Genomic DNA, 27,411 nt, shown 5'->3' with positions numbered 1-27,411 from the left:
GGGAGGTTAAGGCTGCAGTGAACTGAGATCCACCACTCCACTCCAGCCTGGGTGACAGAGTGAGACCTTGTCTTAAAAAAAAAAAAAAAAATCACTGTTTTTGGGTTTTCTGTGAGAAATCTCTTTTTCCATAAAAAAAAAAAAAAAAAAAAGGTGGAGACAGTATGCATTACTGATTTAAAATCATAACCAGATGCTTAGAGTAAATAATTGTATCTATTATTTCAAAAACAAACCTCAGGATTATTAAAAGGTAGTTTTATTAGATTTTTTTTTAAGACATGCTGATTCACTCAGGTCTGTCACTTTTCTTCTAAAAGCAGCAAATGCATTTAACATTTTACTGAGATCCTCAGCTGCCATTTGCTTTGTATAGCAAATTGTTTACAAAGTAACTTTTTTCCATTTTTGATATTTTCATGCAAATTATGTTCTTCAGTTTTATAGCCCCATCCCTCTCCCAAAGAAAGATTAATAACTACCAAGTAATTAGTATTTAGGAAAATAACAACAACAACAACAATAACAACAAAAAACTCCATCTTTTAAACACTTCTGGAACATGGGTAAGGGTCCAAAGTCAAGACCTTCTGGGCCCAATGGAGGTGCTAGGCTGCCTCGGGACACCATCAGCACTTCCCCATCCACAACATCCTCAACAGGTGGGTGCTGTTCCACAAGCTCCCCTCTCTATTTCCTTTCCACCCTTGCTGTTGGGCCTCCCCTCTGAATCTGCATAACAAAGACAGCAGGGTCTTTAATACTGTTCCGCTTTGTCAATGGAGACAGGATACTCTAGAAAACTGAGAGATTCCCTGGTCCAGTCTAGGGGAGGAAAAATTATGCAGTGTAGCATAGATGGTTTTACCTGTCCACTCAGACACACACTCATACTTATTAGATGGATGTATCAGATGCTTCAAAAGTCCTAACGTGTAGTAGCACAAAGGTTGCTTGTAAAAAAGGTGTTGCAAAATGATAAAAATGTCTGCAGCAGTTCAAGCTCCTGATGACAAAGCTCATTCTGATAAGTAGTTATTTTGACATGCACAGCAGCTTTGCCTATAAGTCCTGTGTTCAGAGGGTTTTATTTAGACTGCAGGAAGTTGGAATCCAAGTTTGAAAGGCTCTCTGCTGACAAAATGTGCTATATCCATCAATGGACTTCTACTCTGTAATGAAAGGAACAAACTATCAAAACATGTTATATTAAGGGAGGAGACCACCTCTCATATTGTCTTACGTCCAATTTCTGCTTCCAAAGAAAGAAGAAGTAAAAGCTAAAAGGCAGAAATGAACTCCACAGGCAGATAGCCTGCACACACCCTGGGCCTGGTAGTTAAAAATCAACCCCTTACCTAACTGCTTTTGTTATCTATAGATTCCAGACATTGTATGGAAAAGCATTGTGAAAATCCCTGTCCTGTTCTGTTCCATTCCAATTGCCGATGCATGCAGCCCCCAGTCACGTACCCCCTGCTTGATCAATCGATGACAACCCTCCCACATGGACCCCCCTTAGAGTTGTCAGCCCTTAAAAGGGACAATAATTGCTCACTCAAGGAACTTGGCTTTTGAGATGCAAGTCTGCTGAAGCTCCTAGTTGAATAAAGCTCCTTCCTTCTTTAACCCAGTGTCTGCAGGTTGTCTGCAGCTCGTCCTGCTACATTTCTTGGTTCCCTGACCGGGAAGTGAGGTGATTGGCAGATGGTTGAAGCAGCACCTTAGGTGACTTAGGCCTGCCCTGGGGAGCATCCCTGCAGGGGATTCTGACCAGCTCTTTGGATCCAAAGAGTGCTGCCATGTAGGCAATTGCCTCAGAGGGACGCCTCACCAGAGCAGCTTGTGGCAGGCCCCTGTGGAGGATCAATGCAGTGGCTGAACACTGGGAAGGAACCAGCACTTGGAGTCCAGATATCTGAAACTTGGCAAAACTGGTCTTTGGAACTTGCCCACTCCTTTTGAGTGGAAGCGTGGCCTGATCACCCACAGCATGCCTATACCGGCACTTTGGTTTTTGTTTTTGACTTGACTTGGATTGCTTGTTACTTTGGTTTTGGTTTTGACCTAGCTTGGATTTTTTGATACTCTGATTTTGGTTTTGAGTCTGGTTTGGTGTAAACTGTAAAAGTATGTGTATGCCCTTTTTACCCTTTCTTTGTTTTGTGGTGTGCGTGTGGTGTGAGTGTGGTGTTTTGTCTCAAGGAAGCACGGGTCAGGCACAAAGTAAACCCACCCCACTAGGAACTATGTTGAAAAATTTCAAGAAAGGATTTAAGGGAAATTACGGTGTTACTATGAAACCAGGAAAATTTAGAAATTTGTGAGAAATAGACTGGCCGGCATTAGACGTGGGTTGGCCATCAGAAGGAAGCCTGGACAGGTCCCTTGTTTCAAAGGTATAGCACAAGGTAACCTGTAAGCCAGGGAGCCAGACCAGTTCCCATACATAGACACTTGGTTACAGCTGCTTTTAGATGCCCCCAACAGTGGTTGAGAGATCAGCAGCATAAGCAGCTGGAAGAGGCAAAGAAAGACCAGCAGAGAGAGAGAGAGAGAGAGAGAGGAAAGAAATAGACAGAAAAAGAGGCAAAGAAAGAGAGGAAGAGACAGAGAGACAAAGAGGGAGTCAAGGAGAGGGAGAAAGAGAAAGAGAGAGAGGCAGAGAGAGAGGAAGAGACAGAGGCAAAAGGAAAGTCAGAGAGGCAGAAAGTCAAAGGGAGTAAGAGAGAGAAAGAGAGAGATAAACAAGTAGTTAAGGAAAAAAAAGCGTACCCAATTCCTTTAAAAGACAAGGTAAATTTAAAACCTATAATTGATAATTAAAGGTATTCTCCATAACCCTATAACACTCCAATACCACTTTGTTGTCAGTGTAAACGAGGGCTTACCCTGAAAGCACTGAGGCCACTGATAACCCGTAGCCTTCCTATCAAAAAATCCTTAACCCAGTAACCCACGGATGGCCCAAATGCATTCGATGTGTAGCAGCAACTGCTTTGCTAACAGAAGAAAGTAGAAAAATAAGTTTTAGAGGAAACCTCCTTGTGAGCACACCTCACCAGTTCAGAAGTATCCTAAGTTAAAAAAAAAAAAAAAAGGCAAAAAGGTAGCTTACTAACTTAAAAATCTTAAAGTAGGCCTGGCGCGGTGGCTCACGCCTGTAATCCCAGCACTTTAGGAGGCTGAGGCGGGTGGATCACGAGGTCAGGAGATCGAGACCGTCCTGGCTAACACAGTGAAACCCCATCTCTACTAAAGAATACAAAAAATTAGCCAGGCGTAGTGGCGAGCGCCTATAGTCCCAGCTACTCGGGAGGCTGAGGCAGGACAATGGCATGAACCCGGGAGGTGGAGCTTGCAGTGAGCCAAGATTGCGATGCTGCACTCCAGCCTGGGCGACAGAGTAAGACTCCGTCTCAAAAAGAAAAAAAAAAAAAAAAAAACTTAAAGTATAGGGCTATTCCATTTAAAAAAAAAAAGATAATTTAACATTAATCACTGAAAATTCCCTTAACCCAACAAGTTTCCTAACAGAGATCTAAATCTTAATTACCATACAAAGGTCCAACCAGACCTAGGAGGAACTTCCTTCAGGACAGGAGGATAGATGGTTCCTTCCAGGTAATAGAAGGGAAAAAAAAATAAGCCATTTATACCAATTCTAAGTTAATTTGGACTAAACAAGGTCTTATTAATAGCAAAGGATAATTGAAATCCCAAACCTACAAGATTTTCAACAAAAGTAAAGTTTGCTAAAAGTTAACAGTGTAACATGTATTATAGTAAACTTCTAATCTTGTGGCCTTAGACAGTCTAGTCCACAGACACGAAAGTAGTTTGCTTTGGAAAAGAGTGATTATCTTCTTTGAAAAAAAAAAGGAAAAAATGGGGGCAAAATTTATGTAAAAGAATGCTGTATGGTAAATTCTTATCCTGAAATAAGTTAACTGGTTGTTTAAAGAAAGAAATGTTTGTAATAAGTCAGAAAGTTGAGACATGTCGAAGAATTGTCTGCAAAAGTCATGAAAAAAATGTATGCAAGAAATGTTGTATAATGTAAAAGTAATTAGGCCTCCTGAATGTAAAATTATTGAAAAAACAGTTTATGTGCAAGATGTGTAAGGAAAGTAAAATATACTTCTGGTAAAAAGATTATACAGAGGCATAATGTGGATTTTTACCTACATTAAAAGGTTAAAAAAAATTGTTTGTTTTCAAGGTTTAAGCAAGTCTTAAAACATTAGTTGTAAAGCAAATTCTGGTGTAAACATATTAACTAAAGTTAAAGGGGCATCATCCAGTTTTTCTGTGAACTGGACCTTAAAGTAAAAACACAACGGGTTTTTCTTAAAGCACTAACCTACTCTTTAACAAAAATTATAAAAGGTTAAAAAGAGTCTATAAAAATCTTACCTTATGGTCAGACATTAAAAATTGAATAAATATGTCTACAAAGTTTTATTAAAACTACGTGTTTCATTAATAACACACTAATATAAAGATGAAATTTAGCTTATCTGGTATAAAAATCATACAGAAAGCCTTGTCAAACATAAAATGGTGTCTGGCTTTCTTTGGTCTAAAAACTAATAAAAATAAGTGCTAAAGGAAATTCCTCAGTAAGAAGGCACCAAGGACTATAAAGTCCACTGCTGATGTCCCCACATTTAAAACAAAAGGTCAATTTCTCAAAAATTATATACTTGGTTTATCTTCCACTTTCCTTTCCCTCAAAACTAAAAGTCTTTTAGCACATGTACCACACCTAGAATTTTCCAGTAAACCAGCACCAGCTTGAAGATCACATTCTCATCAAAGGGTGGAAAGAAGGAAAACTCAAGCCAGCCTGGGAAGGACCCTATCTTGTGCTACCAAGCACTGAGACTGCTGTTCATACAGCAGAAAAGGAATGGATTCATCACACCTGAGTCAAGAAAGTGCCAACCCCTCCAGAGTTGTGGGCCATAGCTCCAGGGGAAAACCCTACCAAACTAAAGCTAAGAAAAATTTAACTCTTTCATCTATTCTATTACTCTTTCTTCTTTCCTCACTGTATTGCTGATCATCTAGTTATTAACATAACCAAGTCAATTTCACCTAAAACTATTGCATTTAATGCTTGCTTTGTTATAACCTGTGGGGACTTGCCAAGTCAAAGACAGCTCTCTACTTCAGAAAAGTACTTCTGTCCCTCTTGATTCTCCTCAGACTAGGCATTATTAAGTTAGGACCATTTAATTTGAGGAGATTTCAATAAAGACCCCAGTGTCAACCAGAAGTCTTGCCCCCTGCCTCCCGCGATGTAGAACTTTTATCCCATAGTTAGTCCAATGTTCTGTGGACCACTAAAGAGCAAGGATGGACTGCCCCAACCAGTTTTTGTAATATCCTAAAATCATACATTCATTTTACTGGAGGATCATAGAAGTTAAAGACTTAAAACAAACCTTGACAATTAACACAGGATACCAAGATGGAAATGCCTGGTTGGAATAGGTCAAATATTCTGTCCGCATGTTAAACAAAAGCAATTGTTATGCTTGTGCACATGGCAGACCAAAAGCCCAGATTGACCACTTTCCACTAAGGTGGCCCTCCAGTCAACCAGGCGTGGACTACATGGTAGCTCTTTTCCAGGATTCTACAGCCTGGAATAACAAGTTGTGCCAAGCTCTCTCTCTGCTATATCCCAAAGTTCAACACCCTGAGGGTCAGCCCCTGAGGGCCATCCCACTTCCGTCTCCTGACACTAAGTTCACTTCATGTCTGTCAAGACAGGGAGGAAACATAGCATTCCTTGGAGACCTGAAGGGATGCAGTGAGCTTAAGAATTTTCAAGAGCTTAGCAATAAGTTAGCCCTTGTTCATCCCTGAGCCAATGTGTGGTGGTATTGTGGTGGACCTTTACTGGACACTGCTGAATAACTGGAGTGGCACTTGTACTTTAGTCCAATTGGCTATCCCATTCACCCTGGTATTTCATCAACTAGAGGGAGGGTGGGTATTGGAAGAAGGATGGATCCGGTTATCGGACAGAAGAATAGCTGTGCCACAACTGCTAGGAGCTGCAGTCATACTGGCTGTGTATGAGACCACCCACCTAGGCCAAGAGTCACTTGAAAAGTTGTTAAGCTGGTACTTCTACATCTCATGTCTGTCAACCCTCACCAAAACAGTGGCACAGCAGTGTGTCACCTCCCAGCAGCACAATGCTAGGCAAGGTCCAACTGTCCTGCCTGGCATACAGGCTTATAGAACAGCCCCCTTTGAAGATCTCCAAGTAGACTTCACCGAGATGTCCAAATGTGGAGATCTCATCCATAGGTTTGGACTGCTCTTATGAATTGGGTTGGACAATGGGCTGGTGTTTGTGGCTGACTTGTTACAGAGGACAGCAAAGGTGATCGGGTGTTGATCAAGGATTAGAACATAGCCCCCCTTGTGGCCACGTGAAAAGGACCCCAGGCCATCATCTTGACCACTCCCACAGCTGTAAAAGCAAAAGGAATCCCAGCCTGGATCCACCACAGCCACGTGAAACTCACAGCACCTGAGACCTGGAAGGTGAGACCAAGCCCAAACAATCTCTGCAAAGTGACTCTGAAGAAGATGAGAAGCCCTGCTCCAGTCACACCCGGAAGCTGACTGGTCCATGCATGGCAGAAACATGAGGAAACTCACCATGGGACTTATTTTCCTTAAATTTTGGACTTGTACAGTAGGGACTTCAAGTGACCTTCCTCAAAATAAGGACTGTTCCCAGTGTATACATGAGGTCACTAAGGTAGGGCAAAAAGTTAAAACTGTCTTTTTGTTCTATAGATATTATAAATGTGCAGGAACTCTAATAGGGACTTGTTTGTATAATGTCACCCAGTACAAGGTATTTAGCCCAGGAAGTGACCAGCCTGATGTGTGTTATAACCCATCTGAGCCCCCTATGGTTACAGTTTTTAAAATAAAATTAAAAACAGCCATCTGCTGGGGTCTAGGCCATACTAAAATGAATCCATTTAGTAAATTCCCAAAGTTGCAAACTGTGTGGACCCACCCAGAGTCCCACCAGGACTGGACAGGCCCCACTGGATTATACTGGATATGCAGCCATAGAGCTTGTGCCAAATTACCCTACCAGTGGGCAGGTAGTTGTGTGATTGGCACTATTAAACCATCCTTCTTCCTACTGCCCATAAAAGCAGGTGAACTCCTGGGCTTCCCTGTCTATGCTTCCTGCAAACAAACAAACAAACAAACAAACAAAAAAAAAAAACAAAAAAAGCTATAGGTAATGAGAAAGACGATAAATGGCCCCCTGAAAAAGTCATACAATACTATGAGCCTGCTACTTGGTCACAAGACAGCTCGTGGGGATACCGGACACCCTTTATATGCTCAACCAAAGCATATGGTTACAAGCTGTCTTAGAGGCCAGGTGTGGTGGCTCACGCCTGTAATCCCAGCACCTTGGGAGGCTGAGGCGAGTGGATCACGAGGTCAGGAGACCAAGACTATTGTGGCCGACATGATGAAACTCCATCTCTATTAAAAATACAAAAAATTAGCTGGGTGTTGTGGCAGGTGTCTGTGGTCCCAGCTACTGAGGAGGCTGAGAGAGGAGAATGGCGTGAACCCAGGAGGTGCAGGTTGCAGTGAACTGGGATGTGCCACTGCACTCCAGCCTTGGTGACAGAGCGAGACTCCATCTCAAAAAAAGAAAAAGAAAAAAAAAGAAATAATCACTAGTGAAACTGGCAGAGCCTTGACTATTCTGGGCCGGCAAGAAACTAAGATGAGAAATGCTATCTATCAAAATAGATTGGCTCTCAACTACTTGCTAGCAGCTGAGGGAGGAGTCTGTGGGAAGTTTAACCTTACCAATTGCTGTCTATACATAGATGAACAAGAGCAAGTAGTTGAAGACTTAAAGATATGACAAAACTGGTACATGTGCCCATGCAAGTGTGGCACGTATTTAATCTGGGGCCATGTTTAGAAAATGGTTCCCAGCGCTAGGAGGATTTAAAACTTTTATAACAGAAATTACAATAGTAATAGGAACCTGCTTACTACTCCCTTGTTTGCTACCTGTACTCCTTCAAATGATAAAAAGCTTCATCACTACTTTAGTTCACCAAAATTCTTCAGCACAAGTGTACTATATAAATAACTATCAATCTGTCCTACAAGAAGACATGGGTCGTGAGGATAAAAGTGAGAGCTCTCACTTTGAGTGAAGTTCTCAAAGGGGGAATTAAGGGAGGAGACCACCCCTCATATTGTCTTATGCCCAATTTCTGCCTCCAAAGAAAGAAGAAGTAAAAACAAAAAGGCAGAAATGAAATCCACAGGCAGATAGCCCAGCATGCGCCCTGGGCCTGGTAGTTAAAAATCAACCCCTCACCTAACTGCTTATGATATCTATAGATTCCAGACATTGTATGGAAAAGCATTGTGAAAATCCCTGTCCTGTTCTGTTACATTCCAATTACTGGTGCATGCAGCCCTCAGTCACAACCCCCTGCTTGCTCAATCGATCACGATCCTCTCACGCAGACAGCCTTAGAGTTGTAAGCCCTTAAAAGGGACAGGCATTGCCTACTTGGGGAGCTTGGCTTTTGAGATGCAAGTCTGCCAAAGCTCCCAGCTGAATAAAGCCCTTTCCTTCTTTGACACAGTATCTGAGGAGTTTTGTCTGTGGCTCGTCCTGCTACAATATGTCATGGAACAACCTCAAAAACATTAGCTAAGTAAAAAAGCCAGATATGAGACCACATATTGTATAATTCCATTGATTTGAAATGTCCAAAAAAGGCAAATTTATAGACAGAAATGGGCTGATTTACCTCAAGAGGCAGGGATTCAAGCTCTCTAGACTACATGTGATACATACATGAGAAAAAAATAAGGAAAAGAAAAGAAATTTAAATATAAATAAATAAAAATAATACTTCTCCCTGATCATAAAGAAAATCACATTCTTTTTGTAATAATTTGGAATACAAACTATGAAGAAAAGTCTTTAATTGTGCCACTCAAAACATTCTGGTTTGTTGCTTTTTACACTTTTTTATGCATATAAACATTTTAAAAAGTAGAATCATTATATAGTCTTTTGTCACTATATTTTGGACATATTTCTATGGCAGTAAATCTATCCTTGGCATCATCATTTTTAATAGCTCGATATATATTAATTTAATCATTGCCACCCCAGAAGTAAATTTTCTTATACATATATTTTAATGGATTAGAGGAAGCATTTTTGGATTGAATTCATAGAAATAGAATTTCTGGAGGAAAATAACATAAAACAGTTTTAGGGTTTTTAATAGAAATTTTCAAATTATCCTGTAGAAAAATTGGTTCAGTTTATACTCCCACCAACAGGGGCAGAGCTCCACATTCCCCCTTCCATTTGTACTCTTTACTGGTTTTTAAGCAGAAAATCTCATTGTTTTCATTACATTTATTTGGTTTCTAATGCTTTTGAATCTTTTTTTTTTTTTTTTTTTTGTGAGTCTTGCTCTGTCATCCAGGCTGGGCTGCAGTGGCGTGATCTGATCTTGGCTCACTACAACGTCTGCTTCCTGGGTTCAAGCTATTCTCCTACCTCAGCCTCCTGAGTAGATGGGATTATAGGTATCCACCACCACGCGTGGCTAATGTTTGTATTTTTAGTACAGACATGGTTTCAACATGTTGGTCAGGCTGGTCTCACATTCCTGACCTCAGGTGATCCTCTGCCTTGGTCTCCCAAAGTTTTGGGATTATAGGCATGAGCCACCACACCCAGTCAGCACAACTAACTTCTAATGAGACTACCTTAGACAAGTTACTTACTGTCTCTGAGCCTCCATGTTCTCATCCATGAAATGGGTTTAATCACCCAGATTTGTTGAGATAATTAAAAGAGAGAATACCTGCAATGCTACAGCACCATGCTAACACAGCTGACTCATCAGTTTCAGTGCTGGTCTGTCCTCTCTCACCTCCGATTGCGAGGCCCCTTGCTGTCCTTTCACCACCAGCAGGAGTGTGTTCCCCCGGGAGGCTGCCATCAGTTGCAGGTTTCTTTGCTCTGTTTGGTATGTCCATTTCCCAGTCACCCAAGCGATGGCCACTGGTTACGATACAGTGCTCTGACTTTAAGCTTTGAGTGCTCTGACTTTAAGCTTTGAGTGCCCAGGTGTGACCTATGGCCAGTCCCTGTCTGATCTGTGCCCCACTTTCTCATGTCCAAAATGAGGAGACAGTCAGCTCTCTCCAATGCCTTTCCTATGGCTTTAAGAGGAGGTATGTACTTCTCACTTGGAGGAGGGGCTGGCAAAACTACTTGAATTTTAATTTGAATTGAGGCATCTTGGCAGAGGTTGTAAAATGTCCTCTCACACCTGTACTACCACACCTAGCTAGTTTTTTGTATTTTTTGTAGAGGCAGGGTTTTGCCATGTTGCCTTAGCTGCTTTTTTGATACTCCATTAAAACTTGATTTTTCTTGAACTTTGGATATTTTACCCTTGCATGATACTATAATATCATGCCTTGGTCACTTTGAAAATAATGGTTCACTGAGATCTTCTATATGCTGATACATTTGATTATATGGTATCAAAATACATTCATCAATATTACCATCAATCTCATCAGAATACATTTGGAAAGCTATGGTGGATATAAGTTTTCTAAAATTCTAATTTTTTGTTCAAAAGTTTGAGTTTTGTTATTAGCAATTTTATTGTTGAATTTTATTATGGCCTGTCTGTTGTTTTCCTTGAAATAACAGAATCTCCTTTTTTCTATTTTTTTTTGTGTCCTCTTTTATTTCATTGAGCAGTGGTTTGTAGTTCTCCTTGAAGCGGTCCTTCACATTCCATGCTCATGGATAGGAAGAATCTATATCGTGAAAATGGCCATACTGCCCAAGGTAATTTATAGATTCAATGCCATCCCCATTAAGTTACTAATGACTTTCTTCACAGAATTGGAAAAAACTACTTTAAAGTTCATATGGAACCAAAAAGGAGCCTGCATTGCCAAGAAAATCCTAAACCAAAAGAACAAAGCTGGAGGCATCATGCTACCTGACTTCAAACTATACTACAAGGGTACAGTAACCAGAAGAGCATGGTACTGGTACCAAAACAGATATAGACCAATGGAACAGAACAGAGTCCTCAGAAATAATACCACACATCTACAACCATCTGATCTTTGGCAAACCTGACAAAAACAAGAAATGGGGAAAGGATTCCCTATTTAATAAATGGTGCTGGGAAAACTGGCTAGCCATAAGTAGAAAGCCGAAATTGGATCCCTTCCTTACACCTTACACAAAAATTAATTCAAGATGAATTAGAGACTTAAATGTTAGACCTAAAACCATAAAAACCCTAGAAGAAAACCTAGGTAATATCATGCCGGACATAGGCATGGGCAAGGACTTCATATCTAAAACACCAAAAGCAATGGCAACAAAAGCCAATATTGATATATGGGATCTAATTAAACTAAAGAGCTTCTGCACAGCAAAAGAAACTACCGTCAGAGTGAACAGGCAATCTATGGAATGGGAGGAAATTTTTGCAATCTACTCATCTGACAAAGGGCTAATATCCAGAACCTACAAAGAACTCAAACAAATTTACAAGAAAAAATCAACCCCATCAAAAACTGGGCAAAGGATATGAACAGACATTTCTCAAAAGAAGACATTTATGCAGCCAACAGACACATGAAAAAATACTCATCATCACTAGCCATCAGAGACATGCAAATCAAACCCACAATGAGATACCATCTTACACCAGTTAGAGTGACGATCATTAAAGAGTCAGGAAACAACAGGTGCTAGAGAGCATGTGGAGAAATAGGAACACTTTTACACTGTTGGTGGGACTGTAAACTAGTTCAACCATTGTGGAAGACAGTGTGGTGATTCCTCAAGGATCTAGAACTAGAAATACCATTTGACCCAGCTATCCCATTACTAGGTATATACCCAAAGGATTATAAATCATGATGCTATAAAGACACATGCACACGTATGTTTATTGTGGCACTATTCACAATAGCAAAGACTTGGAACCAACCCAAATGTCCATCAATGACAGATTGGATTAAGAACATGTGACATATATACACCATGGAATACTATGCAGCCATAAAAAAGGATGAGTTCATGTCCTTTGTAGGGACATGGATGCAGCTGGAAACCATCATTCTCAGCAAACTATCGAAAGGAAAGAAAACCAAACACCACATGTTCTCACTCATTTGTGGGAATTGTACAATCAGAACACTTGGACACAGGGTGGGGAACATCACACACCAGAGCCTGTCGTGGGTTGGGGGGAGGGGGGAGGGATAGCATTAGGAGATATACCTAAGGTAAATGACTAGTTAATGAGTGCAGCACGCCAACATGGCACATGTATACATATGTGACAAACCTGCACATTGTGCACATGTACCCTAGAAGATAAAGCATAAAAAAAAAAGAAATAGTAGAATCTCCTTTTTTGAGAAAATGTCTCCCAAAACCCAAGCTGAAATAACATTTTTTGTCAGTCATCCTTTGAAGTAAAAATGATATTCCCTTAAAGTGGTTAATTCACTTCATGACTTAGTCACACGAGGGTTTTTTCTCAGGTAGTCTGTAGGAATGCTCATGTATACTTCCCATTTCATCACATAAAATATTAAAAAGATATATTCAAGGATTAAGATGTAAAATTTTGGCCGGGCGCGGTGGCTAAAGCCTGTAATCCCAGCACTTTGGGAGGCTGAGACGGGCGGATCACAAGGTCAGGAGATTGAGACCATCCTGGCTAACCCGGTGAAACCTCGTCTCTACTAAAAAATACAAAAAACTAGCCGGGCGAGGTGGCAGGTGCCTGTAGTTCCAGCTACTCGGGAGGCTGAGGCAGGAGAATGGCGTGAACCCAGGAGGCGGAGCTTGCAGTGAGCTGAGATCCGGCCACTGCACTCCAGCCTGGGCGACAGCGCGAGACTCCGTCTCAAAAAAAAAAAAAAAAAAAAAAGTAAAATTTTCACTCCTTCATCATAGACATTCTTTTTATTTTTGAGACAGGGCCTTGTTCTGTCACCTAGGCTGGAATGCAGTAGCATGATCACAGCTCACTGTAGCCTCAACCTTCTGGGCTCAATCAATACTCCTGCCTCAGCCTGCCAAGTAGCTGGGACTAGAAGCATGCAACTACAATGTCCATCTAATTTTTGTATTTTTAGTAGAGATGGGGTTTCGCCATGTTGGCCAGGCTAATTGCAAACTCTTGACCTCAGGTGATCTCCCCGTCTTGGCCTCCCAAAGTGCTGGGATTACAGGCCTGAGTCACTGCCCGGCCCACCGTTCCTTTTTAAACCTTTCCTGTGCATAGTAGTCATACCATGACTACTAGTAGTTTGGTGTTACTGCCTTTATTTGTGCTAAAGTGCCAGCATTTTTACCCACCATTGTATCTGCACCCTTACAGCAAATGTCACCATGTTAGTATTCCTGTCAAAATAGTTTGGACCTGGGAGTTTGAGGACCGCACTTTGGGAACCATTGAAATAGGTGCTTACACCTACTATATATCATATCTTTTCATCCACAGGATTTTTAAAAACTTGATTGCAGTTAATGTTTTTGTAATTTTTAAAATATGGTTTTGATGGGTTTCAGTCCAGAGCAACAACATGTATTTTATTTTGCTTATGCTGAAGTTTACTAGATAAATACTAACCTAATAGAATGAGGTCCTAGATCTAGTTGCAGTTTCTTTAACCAAAAAAAAAAAAAAAAAAAGCAAACACAAACAAAAAAAACCCCAAAACTAAAAATGTAGAAATGGTCCATATGGTGTATTCCCAATGTATGCTGCAGAATTTGAAGAAGAAAATGCAATAGTCCAAACGTGGTGTTCTTTAAGAATAGGATTGGGCCAGGCGCAGTGGCTCATACCTGTAATCCCAGCACTTTGGGAGGCCGAGGCGGGCGGATCACGAGATCAAGAGATAGAGAAACCCTGTCTCTACTAAAAATACAGAAAATTAGCTGGGCATGGTGATGGGCGCCTATAGTCCCAGCTACTCTGGAGGCTGATTCAGGAGAATGACGTGAACCTGGGAGGCCGAGCTTGCAGCGAGCCAGGATCGCGCCACTGCATCCAGCCTGGGTGACAGAGCAAGACTCCATCTCAAAAACAAAACAAAAAAAAAAAAATAGGATTAATTCTGAAGAGTTTTAGCCTGTAAAGAGATTTGGGACACTGTAAGAGAGGAATGAGAAGAATGAGAATAGTAAAATAAATAATTTTTGAAGAGATACACTGTTAATGATGTCCTCCTTCAATACAACTTGTTTTTTTTGTTTTTGTTTCTGTTTTTGTTTGAGATAGAGTCTTTCTCTGTCACCAGGCTGGACTGCAGTGGCACATCTCAGCTCACTGAAACCTCTGCCTCCCGGGTTCAAGCGATTTCCCTTCCTCAGCCTCCTGAGTAGCTGGGACTACAGGCACGTGCCACCACGCCTGGATAATTGTTTTTATTTTAGTGGAGACGGGGTTTCACCACATTGGTCAGGATGTCTCGATCTCCTGGCCTCGTGATCTACCCACCTCAGCCTCCCAAAGTGCCAGGATTAGAGGCGTGAGCCACCGCGCCCAGCCAACTTGTTTTTCTTAAAAGAACCTTTGGTAAGTATTTGGTTTCTGTGGCTTTGGCTATAATTCAGATTACAGTTTTGAAAGCAGTGTTTCCTAACGTTGTTTGTGTGAAATGGTTTTCCATGACTTGAACCTAGTTCTTCTGAAGCTAATATGTAATAATAATGGCTTTTCCCCAATTTATAACAGAAAACATTACAACATAACAGAGGAAATGTCTATTAGTGGGTGAAAGCACATAAGGCTTAGTTCATCAACTTTTTTTAAAAATCACATGTAATTGTGTTCTGAAAATATATGTATAGTAATGGCATTTATTGGTATTACTTGGTTCGTGTGATAGAATAAAATGTTAGAATTTTATGGTGTTTGAATTAGTTATCTATTGTTCTGTAACAAATTTAGTGGCTTAAAACAACAAACCTTATCTCACAGTTTCTGTGGGTCAGGATTCTGTGCAGTTTACCTTGGGTTCACTGGCTTGGCCTTTCACCAGGCAGTGAATGTGTTGGTGGCAGCTGTGATCATCCCAAGGCAGGATAGGGAGAGAATCCGTCTCCAAGCTTGCATTGGCAGGATTCATCTCAGAGGCTGTCGCACTGGGCCTCCATATCTAGATGGCTATTGGTCAGAGGCCTTTTACAATACCTTGCCATGTGGGCCTCTCCATAGGGCACCTCATCACATGGCAACTGGCTTCCATCAGAGGGAGCAATGGAGAGAGCAGGAGAAGGGTGACCAAGGCAGGCATCATAGTCTCCTTGTAGCCTCACCTCAGAAGTGACATTGTTACTTTTGCTGTATTCTCTTTGTTAGAAGTGAGTCACTAGGTCCAGGAGTGGGAATTTTACAAAGGCATGAATGGCAGGAGGTGACAGTGATCAGGGCCATTTAGAGGCTGCCTGCCAGTGTTGAAGAAAATTGTTGACTTCTATGAGCTGTAGCAGCAGACAGTGCTATGCAAGGAGAATGGCTGTCTTAGAAGTCCAGTGCCTCATATGAGTTTTAATGTGTTGCCTTTTCCCCCTGATACATTTTGTTTAAATCCATGGTCATCTTGCCATTTAGTGGTGTGGTTTAATTTTATATTTGGGTTAGTCTGTATGTAAATGTTTAACATAGGTGTCTCTGTGTTAAACAGGAATCCTGTTCATTTTCTTCACCGATATGGTTTGTGGACTCTGATGAGCCAAATCTGACATAAGTTCTGGAATGTCTAGAAGATACTAAGAACAACAATTTGGTGAGAAAAGAAGCCAACCTATTTTCTGTTTTCCTCATGAACATGATATATAGAAATTGAATGTTAAGAGATAATATGATTAAAAAGCATGCTTAATGACCATAATCTTAGAGGATTTAAAATCTGGGTATGGCCGGGCGCTGTGGCTCATGCCTGTAATCCCAGCACTTTGGGAGGCCGAGGCGGGCGGATCACAAGGTCAGGAGATCGAGACCATGGTGAAACCCCGTCTCTACTAAAAATAGAAAAAACTAACCAGGCGTGGTGGCAGGCGCCTGTAGTCCCAGCTACTCAGGAGGCTGAGGCAGGAGAATGGCGTGAACCCGGGAGGCGGAGCTGGCAGTGAGCCGAGATTGCACCACTGCACTCCAGCCTGGGCGACAGATCGAGACTCCGTCTCAAAAAAAAAAAAATAAAATAAAAATAAATAAATAAATAAATAAATAAATAAATAAAGTCTGGGTATTTTAAGTCCTCCGAATCTTTCTTACTACCTGGATTCGCTTTATTATTTACCACATGTATAACCTTAGTTTAGATTAGGAATTCAGGATCTCTTTTTCCCTGAATTCTAACCATTAAGAGCCAAGCAAGCATTTTGGGTAGAGACCACTAGCCAAGGTGAGAAGTAGAAAAAAGACCAAGGTGGAAGTGAAGGTAGTGATGGGGAGAATGATACCAGAACTAGTAGGAGGGAATTGCCTTTTTTTTTTTTTGAGATAGAGCCTCACTCTGTTGCCTAGGCTGGAGTGCAGTGGTGTGATCTCGGCGCACTGCAAGCTCTGCCTCCCGGGTTCATGCCATTCTCCTGCCTCAGCCCCCCGAGTAGCTGTACAGCCGCATGCCACCATGCCTAGCTAATTTTTTGTGTGTTTTTAGTATAGATGGAGTTTCATCATGTTAGCCAGGATGGTCTCAATCTCCTGACCACTTGATCCACCCGCCTCGGCCTCCCAAAGTGCTGGAATTATAGGCATGAGCCACCGCACCTGATGGGAATTGCCTTTTCTTTCAAGGGACTGTAAATCTGCAGTAAAAGTCAATGATATTCAAATAGAAAGTTTTGTTTTTATTTTTAGTATGTAAAGAAATATAACTTTCCATGTTGGAAAAATTTTAAAAACCCTTTTTAAATTATAAAACTCATAAGCAACCATTGTTGAGAAAATTAGTAAAGTACAGAAAAGAAAAAGAAAAAAATTAAAGTCTTCCATAATTTCTCTACCTAATATTGCCACTATTGACAGTTGACATGATGGCCATTTTCTACCAGTATGTATTTTTTCTTTGGTAGTAAAATACATATTTCTTATAGATATGTTTAAATAGTTGAGGTCATATTCTCTATAGTTTTTTTTTTTTTTTTTAAGACGAAGTCTCGCTCTGTTGCCCAGGCTGGAGTGCAGTGGCATGATCTGCACTCACTACAAGCTCCGCCTCCCGGGTTCACATCATTCTCCTGCCTCAGCCTCCCCAGTAGCTGGGACTACAGGTGCCCACCACCATGCCCAGCTAATTTTTGTATTTTTTAGTAGAGATGGGGGTTCACCATTTTAGCCAGGATGGTCTCGATCTCCTGATCTCATGGTCTGCCTGCCTCGGCCTCCCAAAGTGCTGGGATTACAGGTGTCAGCCACTGTGCCCGGCCCTTTTATATTCTTTTAAAAAGTATTTACTGTATTTTACCATGATGTCATAGTGTTTATAGAAAAAAAAATCATTATTTTCAGTTGACATGATTGTTTACCTGAAAATATCCAAAGGAACCAACTGAAAAAACAATTTTTAAGATTAGTGGCTAAAAGCTCTTTATATAAAAATCAATATCCTTCCCCAATGCTAGCTATAATCACATAGAAGATATAGTGGTGCAGTACTTTTTCAGGTTTTTCAGGTGTTTCAGCAAAAATTAAATATCTAGGAATAAACTTAGATGTGCAGGACTTTTATCAAGGACATGACAAAATTTTGCTGAGTGAAATGAAAGATTTGCATTCTATGTTCCTGAATGAGCAGACTTCATGCTATAAATATGTTAGTTATCACCATGTCTTCATATTAATTTGTAAATGTAATTTCTGCTGGGCACAGTGGCTCATACCTGTAATCCCAAAAGTTTGGGAAGCTGAGGTGAGTAGATGACAATTAGCTGGGTGTCTGTGGCACACACTTGTAGTTCCAACTACTCCTGAGGCTGAGGCAGGAGGATCACATGAGCCTGGGAGGCAGAGGTTGCAGTGAGCCGAGATCATGCCTCTGAACTCCAGCCTAGGTGACAGAGTGAGACCGTGTCTCCAAAAAAAAAAAGAGAAAAAAAGTGTGTGTATATATTTTATATATATATACATTTTGTGTATATATATATACACAAATTTCAGTACAAATTCCAGCAGATTTATTTTTGGCACTTGACAAAACAATTCTGAAATTTGTTTAGAAGAGTAAATAATAAAAAATAATCAAGTATAGACTCTTTCAACCAGATATTAAATAAAATATTGTAGACTAGCCCTGGGCCAGACAGATAAAGGCAATGGAAGTTTAGAACCAGAGTCATGCAAATGAGAATTTAGTGTAAGGAAAAGGTGGTATTTTACCTTCATAGTGAAAAGATAGATTATTCTGTTAATAGTTTTAGGAGAACTGGCCATTTGTGGAAGTTTGAGTCTTAACTTCAGTTTTTGTCAAAATAAGTTATAGTTAGTTTAAACACATCTATTCTTAAATATTAGAAGAGAAGAACTTCAGTTGGACGATATTTTAAGAGTTAAGGCTGAGGCTGGGCACAGTGGTTCATGCCTGTAATCCCAGGACTTTTCGAGGCCAAGATGGGAGGATTGCTTGAGCCCAGGAGTTTGAGATCAGCCTGAGCAACATAGCAAGACTCTCTCTCTCTCTCTCTAGATATAGATATTCATATAAATATACATATACAAGTACAAAAAAGAGTTAAGGTTTGTGTGGAGAGCCATGAAGATAAGAGGTAAAAATTAAAGACTTGATGGACACATGTTTACATCTCCAGCAAGGGGGTTGATGGGAAAGAATGATAGACATAGCTCCATTACTGCTACCTCCTTTTAGGGAGTTGCTTCTGAACATCTAAAGATAACAGTTTTGTAAGAGCAGAAATGAGTTATTTTTCAGTGTCTAAAACATTATATAACATACATACATACATAAACATGTTCATAAAGTTAAATGAAGTAGGATATAAAATGGGGCCTAGTGTTTAAAAGATAAATATATTTACATGAAGGAGAAAACAACCCACCTCCTACTCTTACAGCCTCTGCCGGTTTATCATAACCTAGTTTCTTGAGAGAATAAGCTACATGTCTTCACCTTTTCTCATTGAGCTCATTATAATCTGGATTCTGCCTTCATCGTTGCACTAAAATTTACCTCTTAGTTGCCAAATCCAGTGGCTCCCCTCTTAGTCCCCAAATTGACCCCTCTGTGGTATTTTGATACTGTGGATTGTTCCCTTGTTGAAACATTCCTCCATTCTTGATGTCCACCAATAAAGAGCTGGTTAAATAAAAATTATAGTGTAGTTTTATAATAGAATATTCTGTTGTAGACCAAAAAATGCAAGTAGTCTTTCCATAAGAGCATGTGCAAACTTCTAAGATATATTAAGTAAAAAAGTGAGGCATAAAATACTGTGTATAATCTGACCCCTTTAGTATACAATGTAAAAAAATCTATGTCTGTGCTTGTTTATACTTACTTTTTTCTCCCCTGGTGGATACAGGAAACTGAATAGTAGAACACAATTAAAAAAAAACTGTGTGGCTTCTGTGCCAGGACCTGTGATAATTGGGTATAAAAGATAAAAAGGCATGTCCATGTCCTCTGGGAAGGGACATGATAATCGAATGGGACTTCTATTGGATTCTTTTCTCCTGTTTTGATCTTATCACCTGCCTTGGTCTCCTCTGATCTCTTCTTCCTTGGCCTGCTTCTTTCTTCTCTTTTCATTCTGTGCTTTCTCTGAGTAATCTTTGACTCCTATTACTTAAGTCATGACCTGTTGGGGGCCGCACCAGGGGTGGTGGAGAATGAAAGAACACACATAAAGACAAAGACACACAGAGAACATGGCGGCCGCGCTTAGAGCCTCCGCCTCACTTTATTTATACTCCATAAACCTCACATCAGCAGAAAGAATGCAATGCAAAACAAACTTTCTTTTCCCACATGTAACCTTCTACTCAGTACCTTGTTTCTATATTCTTTCTTATTTACCCGCCTTCTTGGTGCCTACGGGAGTTCATTAAAAGTTCAGTTGGAGATACTGTCCTTGAGCCCTATCTATTCTCAGCATACTGTTTTCAAAGGCCCCTGCAATGACCTGTGTTCCAGGGATTCCTAAATCCATATTCATCTCGACTTTCAAACCCACATATCTGTCTGTATATCATATATGTTAGGGAATCTCACTTGGAGTAACATGGGTGTTCAAAATGATGATATTTAAATCTTCATGTATCTACCTCTTAGCACTGTATCAGCCCCATCATGTGTTCCATCAACAATTCTCCTTGTCATTGTGGGTGGGACAAAATGAAATAATCAAACTAGTCACCCATGCGCAAACCTGGGAACTGTCCTAGCATTCTTTTATATACTACTGTTCTCTGACTGCCCCCCTCCCCCCGAAACTAGTAAATTTCTAAGACCTGTCCTTCTGAATGTCTCTTACTATTTTCCTTGTGATCTCAGTTTCTTTCTCCCATCCCTCAAATGCTTTTTGTGTGTGTGTGGTGGGGGAGGAGAGTAAAATTGAAATTCATGGAACTTGTACTACCCTGTCTTTCTTTGTTTCATTCTTTTTTTCTTTTTTTCTTTTTTTTTTCTTTTGAGATGAAGTCTCACTCTTGTCCCCCAGGCTGGAGTGCAATGGTGCAATCTTGGCTCACTGCAACCTCCACCTCCGGGGTTCAAGTGATTCCCTGCCTTAGCCTCCTGAGTAGCTGGGATTACAGGCACCTGCCACCATGCCCAGCTAATTTTTGTATTTTTTAATAGAGATGAGGTTTCATCATGTTGGCCAGGCTGGTCTCAAACTCCTGACCTCAGGTGATCCTCCCACCTCAGCCTCCGAAATTGCTGGCATTACAGGTGTGAACCACCGTGCCCGGCCCCTACCCTGCCTTTCTTGTTGCTTGGTATGACTCCACTACCCTGCTGCCTCTCTCCCCCTGCAGCGGGATAATTTAGGAATCAGAGAGACTGAGGGGTTGATGAGGATATATATTATTATTTAGGTGCCCTGGCCCAGTCGATTAACATCTAAAGGACTGAGCCCTGAACAAAGAGTCTGATTACCTTTTAAGCATTTTGTGGGGTAGAGGGGAGATCTGTGCAGGGAGAAGCATATTACAGAAGCAAGAAACAAAGACAGTTATTCAGTTGAGACATGCAATACATTGTTTCTTACTTTTCAAAGAAAAACCTGTTTTATGACTTGAGTTTATCTGTCTAGTGACCTTGCAGCTGCACAGCTAGAGAAACAGGGTCTTCACAATGCCTGGGAAAGGAGGAGAGATAAGGCTCACTAGCCTCAGAAAAACAAGCAGTTAATTTTTAAAGGACTCCACCTCTTTTTCTTTTCTAGGGGGAATTGGTTTTTGGTTTTTTTTTTACATACAGCTGAGTTTTTGCTTACACATTCTTTTTTTTTTTTTAATTACACTTTAAGTTCTAGGGTACATGTGCATAATGTGCAGTTTTGTCACATATGTATACATGTACCATGTTGGTGTGCTGCACCCATTAACTTGTCATTTACATTAGGTATATCTCCTAATGCTATCCCTCCCCACTCCCCCCCACCCTACGACAGGCCCCGGTGTGTGATGTTCCCCATCCTGTGTCCAAGTGTTCTCATTGTTCAATTCCCACCTATGAGTGAGAACATGCGGTGTTTGGTTTTCTGTCCTTGTGATAGTTTGCTGAGAATGATGGTTTCCAGCTGCATCCATGTCCCTACAAAGGACATGAACTCATCCTTTTTATGGCTGCATAGTATTCCATGGTGTATATGTGCCACATTTTCTTAATCCAGTCTATCATTGATGGACATTTGGGTTGGTTCCAAGTCTTTGCTATTGTGAATGGTGCCACAATAAACATACGTGTGCATGTGTCTTTATAGCATCATGATTTATAATCCTTTGGGTATATACCCAGTAATGGGATGGCTGGGTCAAATGGTATTTCTAGTTCTAGATTCTTGAGGAATCACCACACTGTCTTCCACAATGGTTGAACGAGCTTACAGTCCCACCAACAGTGTAAAAGTGTTCCTATTTCTCAACAACCTATCCAGCCTGTTGTTTCCTGACTTTTTTATGATCACCCTTCTGACTGGTGTGAGATGGTATCTCATTGTAGTTTTGATTTGCAATTCTCTGATGAGCATTTTTTCATGTGTCTATTGAATGCATAAATGTCTTCTTTTGAGAAATATCTGTTCATATCCTTCACCCCTTTTTGATGGGGTTGTTTGATTTTTTCTTGTAAATTTAAGTTCTTTGTAGTTTCTGGATATTAGCCCTTTGTCAGATGAGTAGATTGCAAAAATTTCTCCCATTCTGTAGGTTGCCTGTTCACTCTGATGGTAGTTTCACATTCTTTAATTTCTTTTTTTTTTTTTTTTTGAGACGGAGTCTCGCTCTGTCGCCCAGGCTGGAGTGCAATGGCTGGATCTCAGCTCATTGCAAGCTCCACCTCCCAGGTTTACGCCATTCTCCTGCCTCAGCCTCCCGAGTAGCTGGGACTATAGGCGCCTGCCACCTCGCCCGGCTAGTTTTTGGTGGGTTTTTTTGTATTTTTTAGTAGAGATGGGGTTTCACCATATTAGTCAGGATGGTCTCGATCTCCTGACCTTGTGATCCACCCGTCTTGGCCTACCAACGTGCTGGGATTACAGGCTTGAGCCACCGCGCCCGGCCCTTTAATTTCTTTTAATTCCTGTTTCACTCCAGCCCTCCTGTAGTCCCTTCTGTGCTAGAGGTCAGAGTGTCCTGTCCAGGTCTGTGTCCAGATCGCCCTGCCTCATCTTCATTATGTACTTAGCACAAAGCAGAGCACATTGGATGCATAACAAATCCACACTGGGGCTTGGCTTCCTTTTAAGCATGAGGATTTTTGGTGGATCCTAATTTATGGTTCAACCTTCCTGTTTCCACCTTCTTCATTGTTCACTTTGGGAAGGCTTATTCTTTGCTTCGTTAACCCATTCTAATCCTGTGTCTTCTTTCTTTGTCCTTTGTAAACCTGCTTCTTTCTCTTCATCTCTTTTCTTGGTCAGAGACACCCAGAAAATTGTTCCCGACCAAGTGAAGTGAGTTGCCTTATTGGATCCCATTTGAGTCACCTTATATGTTGAAAAACATTTTAAACAATGAAAACCACACTTGTGCACATAGTTTACCTTGCTTACTTCCTTAAAGTAAATGTGCTTACAACACAATTTGGACTTGAACATGGAAATTTACAGTTATTCTTTGCAGTTTCCTAGTGAATTATTAGTTTTTAGACAGACACTTAAGAGCCTTCTAAGTATCAAGTGTTTTGCAGGTTTATTTGATCTTTACCATTCTGGGAAAGTTTTCATTTATTTGTTTTACAGATGAGTAGACTCAAACTCAGGGAATTAGATGTGATATCCAAGGTCATCTAGATTTCCAGGCTCTGTCTGCTGGATCACATTTGCTTTTGTACTTCTAACTGACTGTGATTGGAATATATAATTTTATAAGCCATGTGTAACAACACTGCCTGTATGTTTTTTTCTTCTTTTTTTCTTTTTTGGTAGCCTCATTAATGCATTAATGTTCTCTTGTTTGTAGTTGTAAGTTTCTAAGAAAACAAGGTAGCAATGAGAAATTGGACAATGTCTGGAACTTCCTTCCTCTGCCTATATTGTTGTCATTCCACTAGTTATCAGTTTTAGTGATTATACCCCAAGCCATAGTAACATTCTTAAAATAGAGACTCCTGAAAATATTTTAAAGAGTTTTTTTTTATTTGTAAGCTACAGTTGAGCAGTAACAAACTTTTTTATTTCCTTCTGGATTGATTACAGTAGTCATAACATTATTGATGTCCTCTAAGGGCTCTCTAACATAATGCTTATTTACTGAAATGTGTTTTACGGCTTCATCAGCAACTGAAGTGCTGGGTATGTGGACTCTGCAGATTAGATAACCTTCCTAAGCACCTGGATGTTGAGATGCCAGATCAACCACTACCCATGGGTCAGGTAAAGTAAAAATTCTGTAGTGTTCAAGAGCTAAAATAAATTGTCTCAAACAAAAGTCAAACTAGGATGATTTTTTTTTAATTATTCACGTCATTTAGAAGTTAGTTTTTCTGTTCCTATTGAAGTGTTTTGTTTGTTCTGTTTTAGATACTAAAAATAACCTTTTCATTCTTTGGAGCTGCTAGCATTTAGTATGACAGGTAAAAAAAAATGCCCTTTTCCCTAACACCAGCTTTTCGTTGTTAATATTCCTGGTGTCCATAAATGTTCTTGCTTCTTTCATTGTTTGTCTTTGCTCATTGAATTACCTTCACCTAGAAATGCCGTCTCCTTAAGTCTGTCTCTGCTTCTTAAGGACTCACCCACGTGTTATCTCCTGCAAGCAACAGAAATCTCCACTAGCTCACCACTACCCCTAACTTCTTCCTGGATTTATCTATTTAGGTATCAGTTATTGACTTTTTATTTTAATACATGAGAATTTAGCTCTTATACCACCCACTTTCCCTTCCTCAAATATTATCTTTAGTCATATAAGTTATCACTAATTGTCATTAGGACTTTGTAAAGCCAAGTTTTCTAGAATATTTAGGATAGGATATTTGTTTTCTTGATGGTGTTTTTAGTTTTGCAGTGTCTTCCTCTTAATAGTACTTTTTAATTTAAAAAATTCTGTTGTAGCCCTTCCTGTGAGATCTCCTTCTCTTCCAAAGCCTTTGGCTCCTCTGTGCCCATTTTGGCAGGTCGTTCTTTGGGTTGGCTGTGCAGATGTCACCTTGAGGTTTTTCTCATGGGCTCTCCTAGAGTAGATCCATAGTTTCCTGGATCCCATGTCATCTTTCTTGGCTTTCCCTTTGTCATTTTACCTGACTATGTCCTCAAGTAAAACCCTAAGAAAGCATGGAGTGGTATATTTTCTGATCTCTAGCTTCTGAAAAAATACAATCCAGTGTTTGGGTTTTGGAGCCAGTCTGAGATAGGTTTGAATCTTGGTTCTACTACTTATTAGCTGTATGCCCTTGGGCTGATTCCCTAAGTGCTCTATGCATCAATTTTCCATTTGCAAAATGGGGGAGCCAGTAATAGTATTAGTACCTATGTTTCTAGGGCCCTATGAGGATTAAATGAGTTGGTACATATAAACCATTTAGAACAGTGCCTGGTGCATAGCACATCCTCATCACTATTCTCTTTTGTCATAGTCTACCCTCACACTTGATGGATAGTTTGGTTGATTATGTATTTCTAGGTTGAGGATAATTTTACCTTAGAATTTCAAAGTCTATGCTGTTGTCTTCTAACCAGTTGTGGTGGTGGAACCTCAAGTCATCCTGAGTTTCACTCATTTATGCATGACTTTCTGGAAGCTTTTAGGAGTTTGTCTTTTCCTTGGTGAGCTGAAATAGCACAACATTGTACTTAGTGTGGGTCTTTTTTTCATTCATTGTGCTGGGTACACCAAATGGATAGGTGTATGGATGGGGTCTTTCAAAGATGGAATCTTGAATCTTGTCATATTTTTGTTAACTTTCTCTTTTCCATTTTATTTGTTTGTTTTGAAATGTCTGTTAATTGGATTTTAGTCCTCTTGTCTTGAGTCTTGTATCTCACGTTATTTCTAATTCTTTTTTAAATTTTAAGTTCTGGAATATTTTTCTTATCTTTTGACTTTTAGGAAATTTTATTTGTATAGTCATAAATTTAAGTTTTGTTTTGGTTATTTATTGTTGCTTAACTAATTTTCCCAACACTTAATGGCATAAAATCACACATTTGTCTATCTGTCACTACTGTATGGGTTAACTGGGGCTAACTGGATAGTTTTTCTGCTGGTCTCATTTGGCATCTCTCACTGTGCAGTTAGATGGTGTCAGGGACTGGTCATCTGGATGCTCAGCTGCAGTGGAGTGTCTGAGATGGCTTCTTCACCCACAGGTCTGCTGTCTTGGTGTTTCTTCATGTGGCCTTCCTCTCTGCATAGCATCTCATCCTCTCGGGCCTCTTCATGTCGCTTGTCTTTCTCCAAGAGGATAGCCAATTGTTATTTTTGGCTTCCAGAAGCACAGAAGCGGAGCTGCCAGGTGTTCTTAAGGCTTAGACCTGGAGCAGGTCCAGTGTCAGTTCTACCAAATTCTCTAGGTTAAAGTGAGTCTTGGGGCCAACCCAGATTCACTGCGGGATGGGCCTGTTCAAGGACATGGTGACAGGAGGTGTGGCTCATTGGGGACCAACTCCCAAGATGAACCCTGAGTTCTAAGAACGTTTTCTTCTCTGATTATTCCTTATTCATATTCTATTTTGTTTTATTCATCTAATACATTCACAAGTGTCTTTACGAAGTGATTTTGATACTCTTTTGCCTGCTCCCTAGCGTCTCTTTGTTCTTTAAAAAATTTTTTTCTTAGTTTACTTTGGTCTTATTTTACTTTTTAAGGCCTTTCCTTAAATATCTATTCTATGTTGTTTATCATTTGTAGTCTTTTTTTTTTTTTTTTTTTTTTTTTTTTGAGATGGAGTTTCACTCTTGTTTCCCAGCCTGGAGTGCAATGGCATGATCTTGGCTCGCCGCAATCTTTAGCTCCTGGGTTCAAGTGATTCTCCTGCCTCAGCCTCGTAAGTAGCTGAGATTATAGGCATGTGCCACCAAGCCCGGCTAATTTTTGTATTTGTTTCTCCATGTTGGTCAGGCTGGTTTTGAATTCCTGACCTCAGGGGCTCTGCCTAAGTCAGCCTCCCAAATTGCTGGGATTAAAGTCATGAACCACTGTGCTGGCCTGTATTCTCTTTTTTTTTAAATTCCCCTTTTTGTTTATTCATATATGAGAGAAGTACTAAAAGACTGGGACACTGGGTGTGGTGGCTCACACCTACAATCTCAGTGCTTTGGGAGACTGATGTGGGAGGATCACTTGAGCCCAGGAACTCAAGACTAATTTAGGCAACATCATGAGACCCCATCTTTATGAAAATAAATTAAAAAAATAGCCAGGTGTGGTGACACCCACCTGTAGGCCCAGCTACTTGGGAGGCTGAGGCAGGAGGATCTCTTGAGCCCAGGATGTTGAGGCTGAAGTGAGCTGTGATCATTCCACTGCATTCCTGCATTCCAGCCTAGGTGAAAGAGCAAGACCCTGCCTCAATAAATAAATAAATAAATAAATAAATAAATAAATAAATAAAACAAATAAAAAATAAAAACAAAAAATTGATTGGGAGTTCTTCAT

The 27,411-nt window shown here is 40.4% G+C and overlaps 1 pseudogene; it reads right to left on the bottom strand.

The window, feature by feature from the left end:
- LOC112629137 overlaps nucleotides 1-27,411 on the bottom strand; it is a 65,882-nt pseudogene that overhangs the window by 28,733 nt on the left and 9,738 nt on the right.

Source organism: Theropithecus gelada, chromosome 7b, assembly GCF_003255815.1.
Source record: "Theropithecus gelada isolate Dixy chromosome 7b, Tgel_1.0, whole genome shotgun sequence".
Lineage (NCBI taxonomy): Eukaryota > Metazoa > Chordata > Mammalia > Primates > Cercopithecidae > Theropithecus > Theropithecus gelada.
Note: the sequence above shows the minus strand (reverse complement) of the source record. Positions and strands in the feature narration are given on the sequence as shown.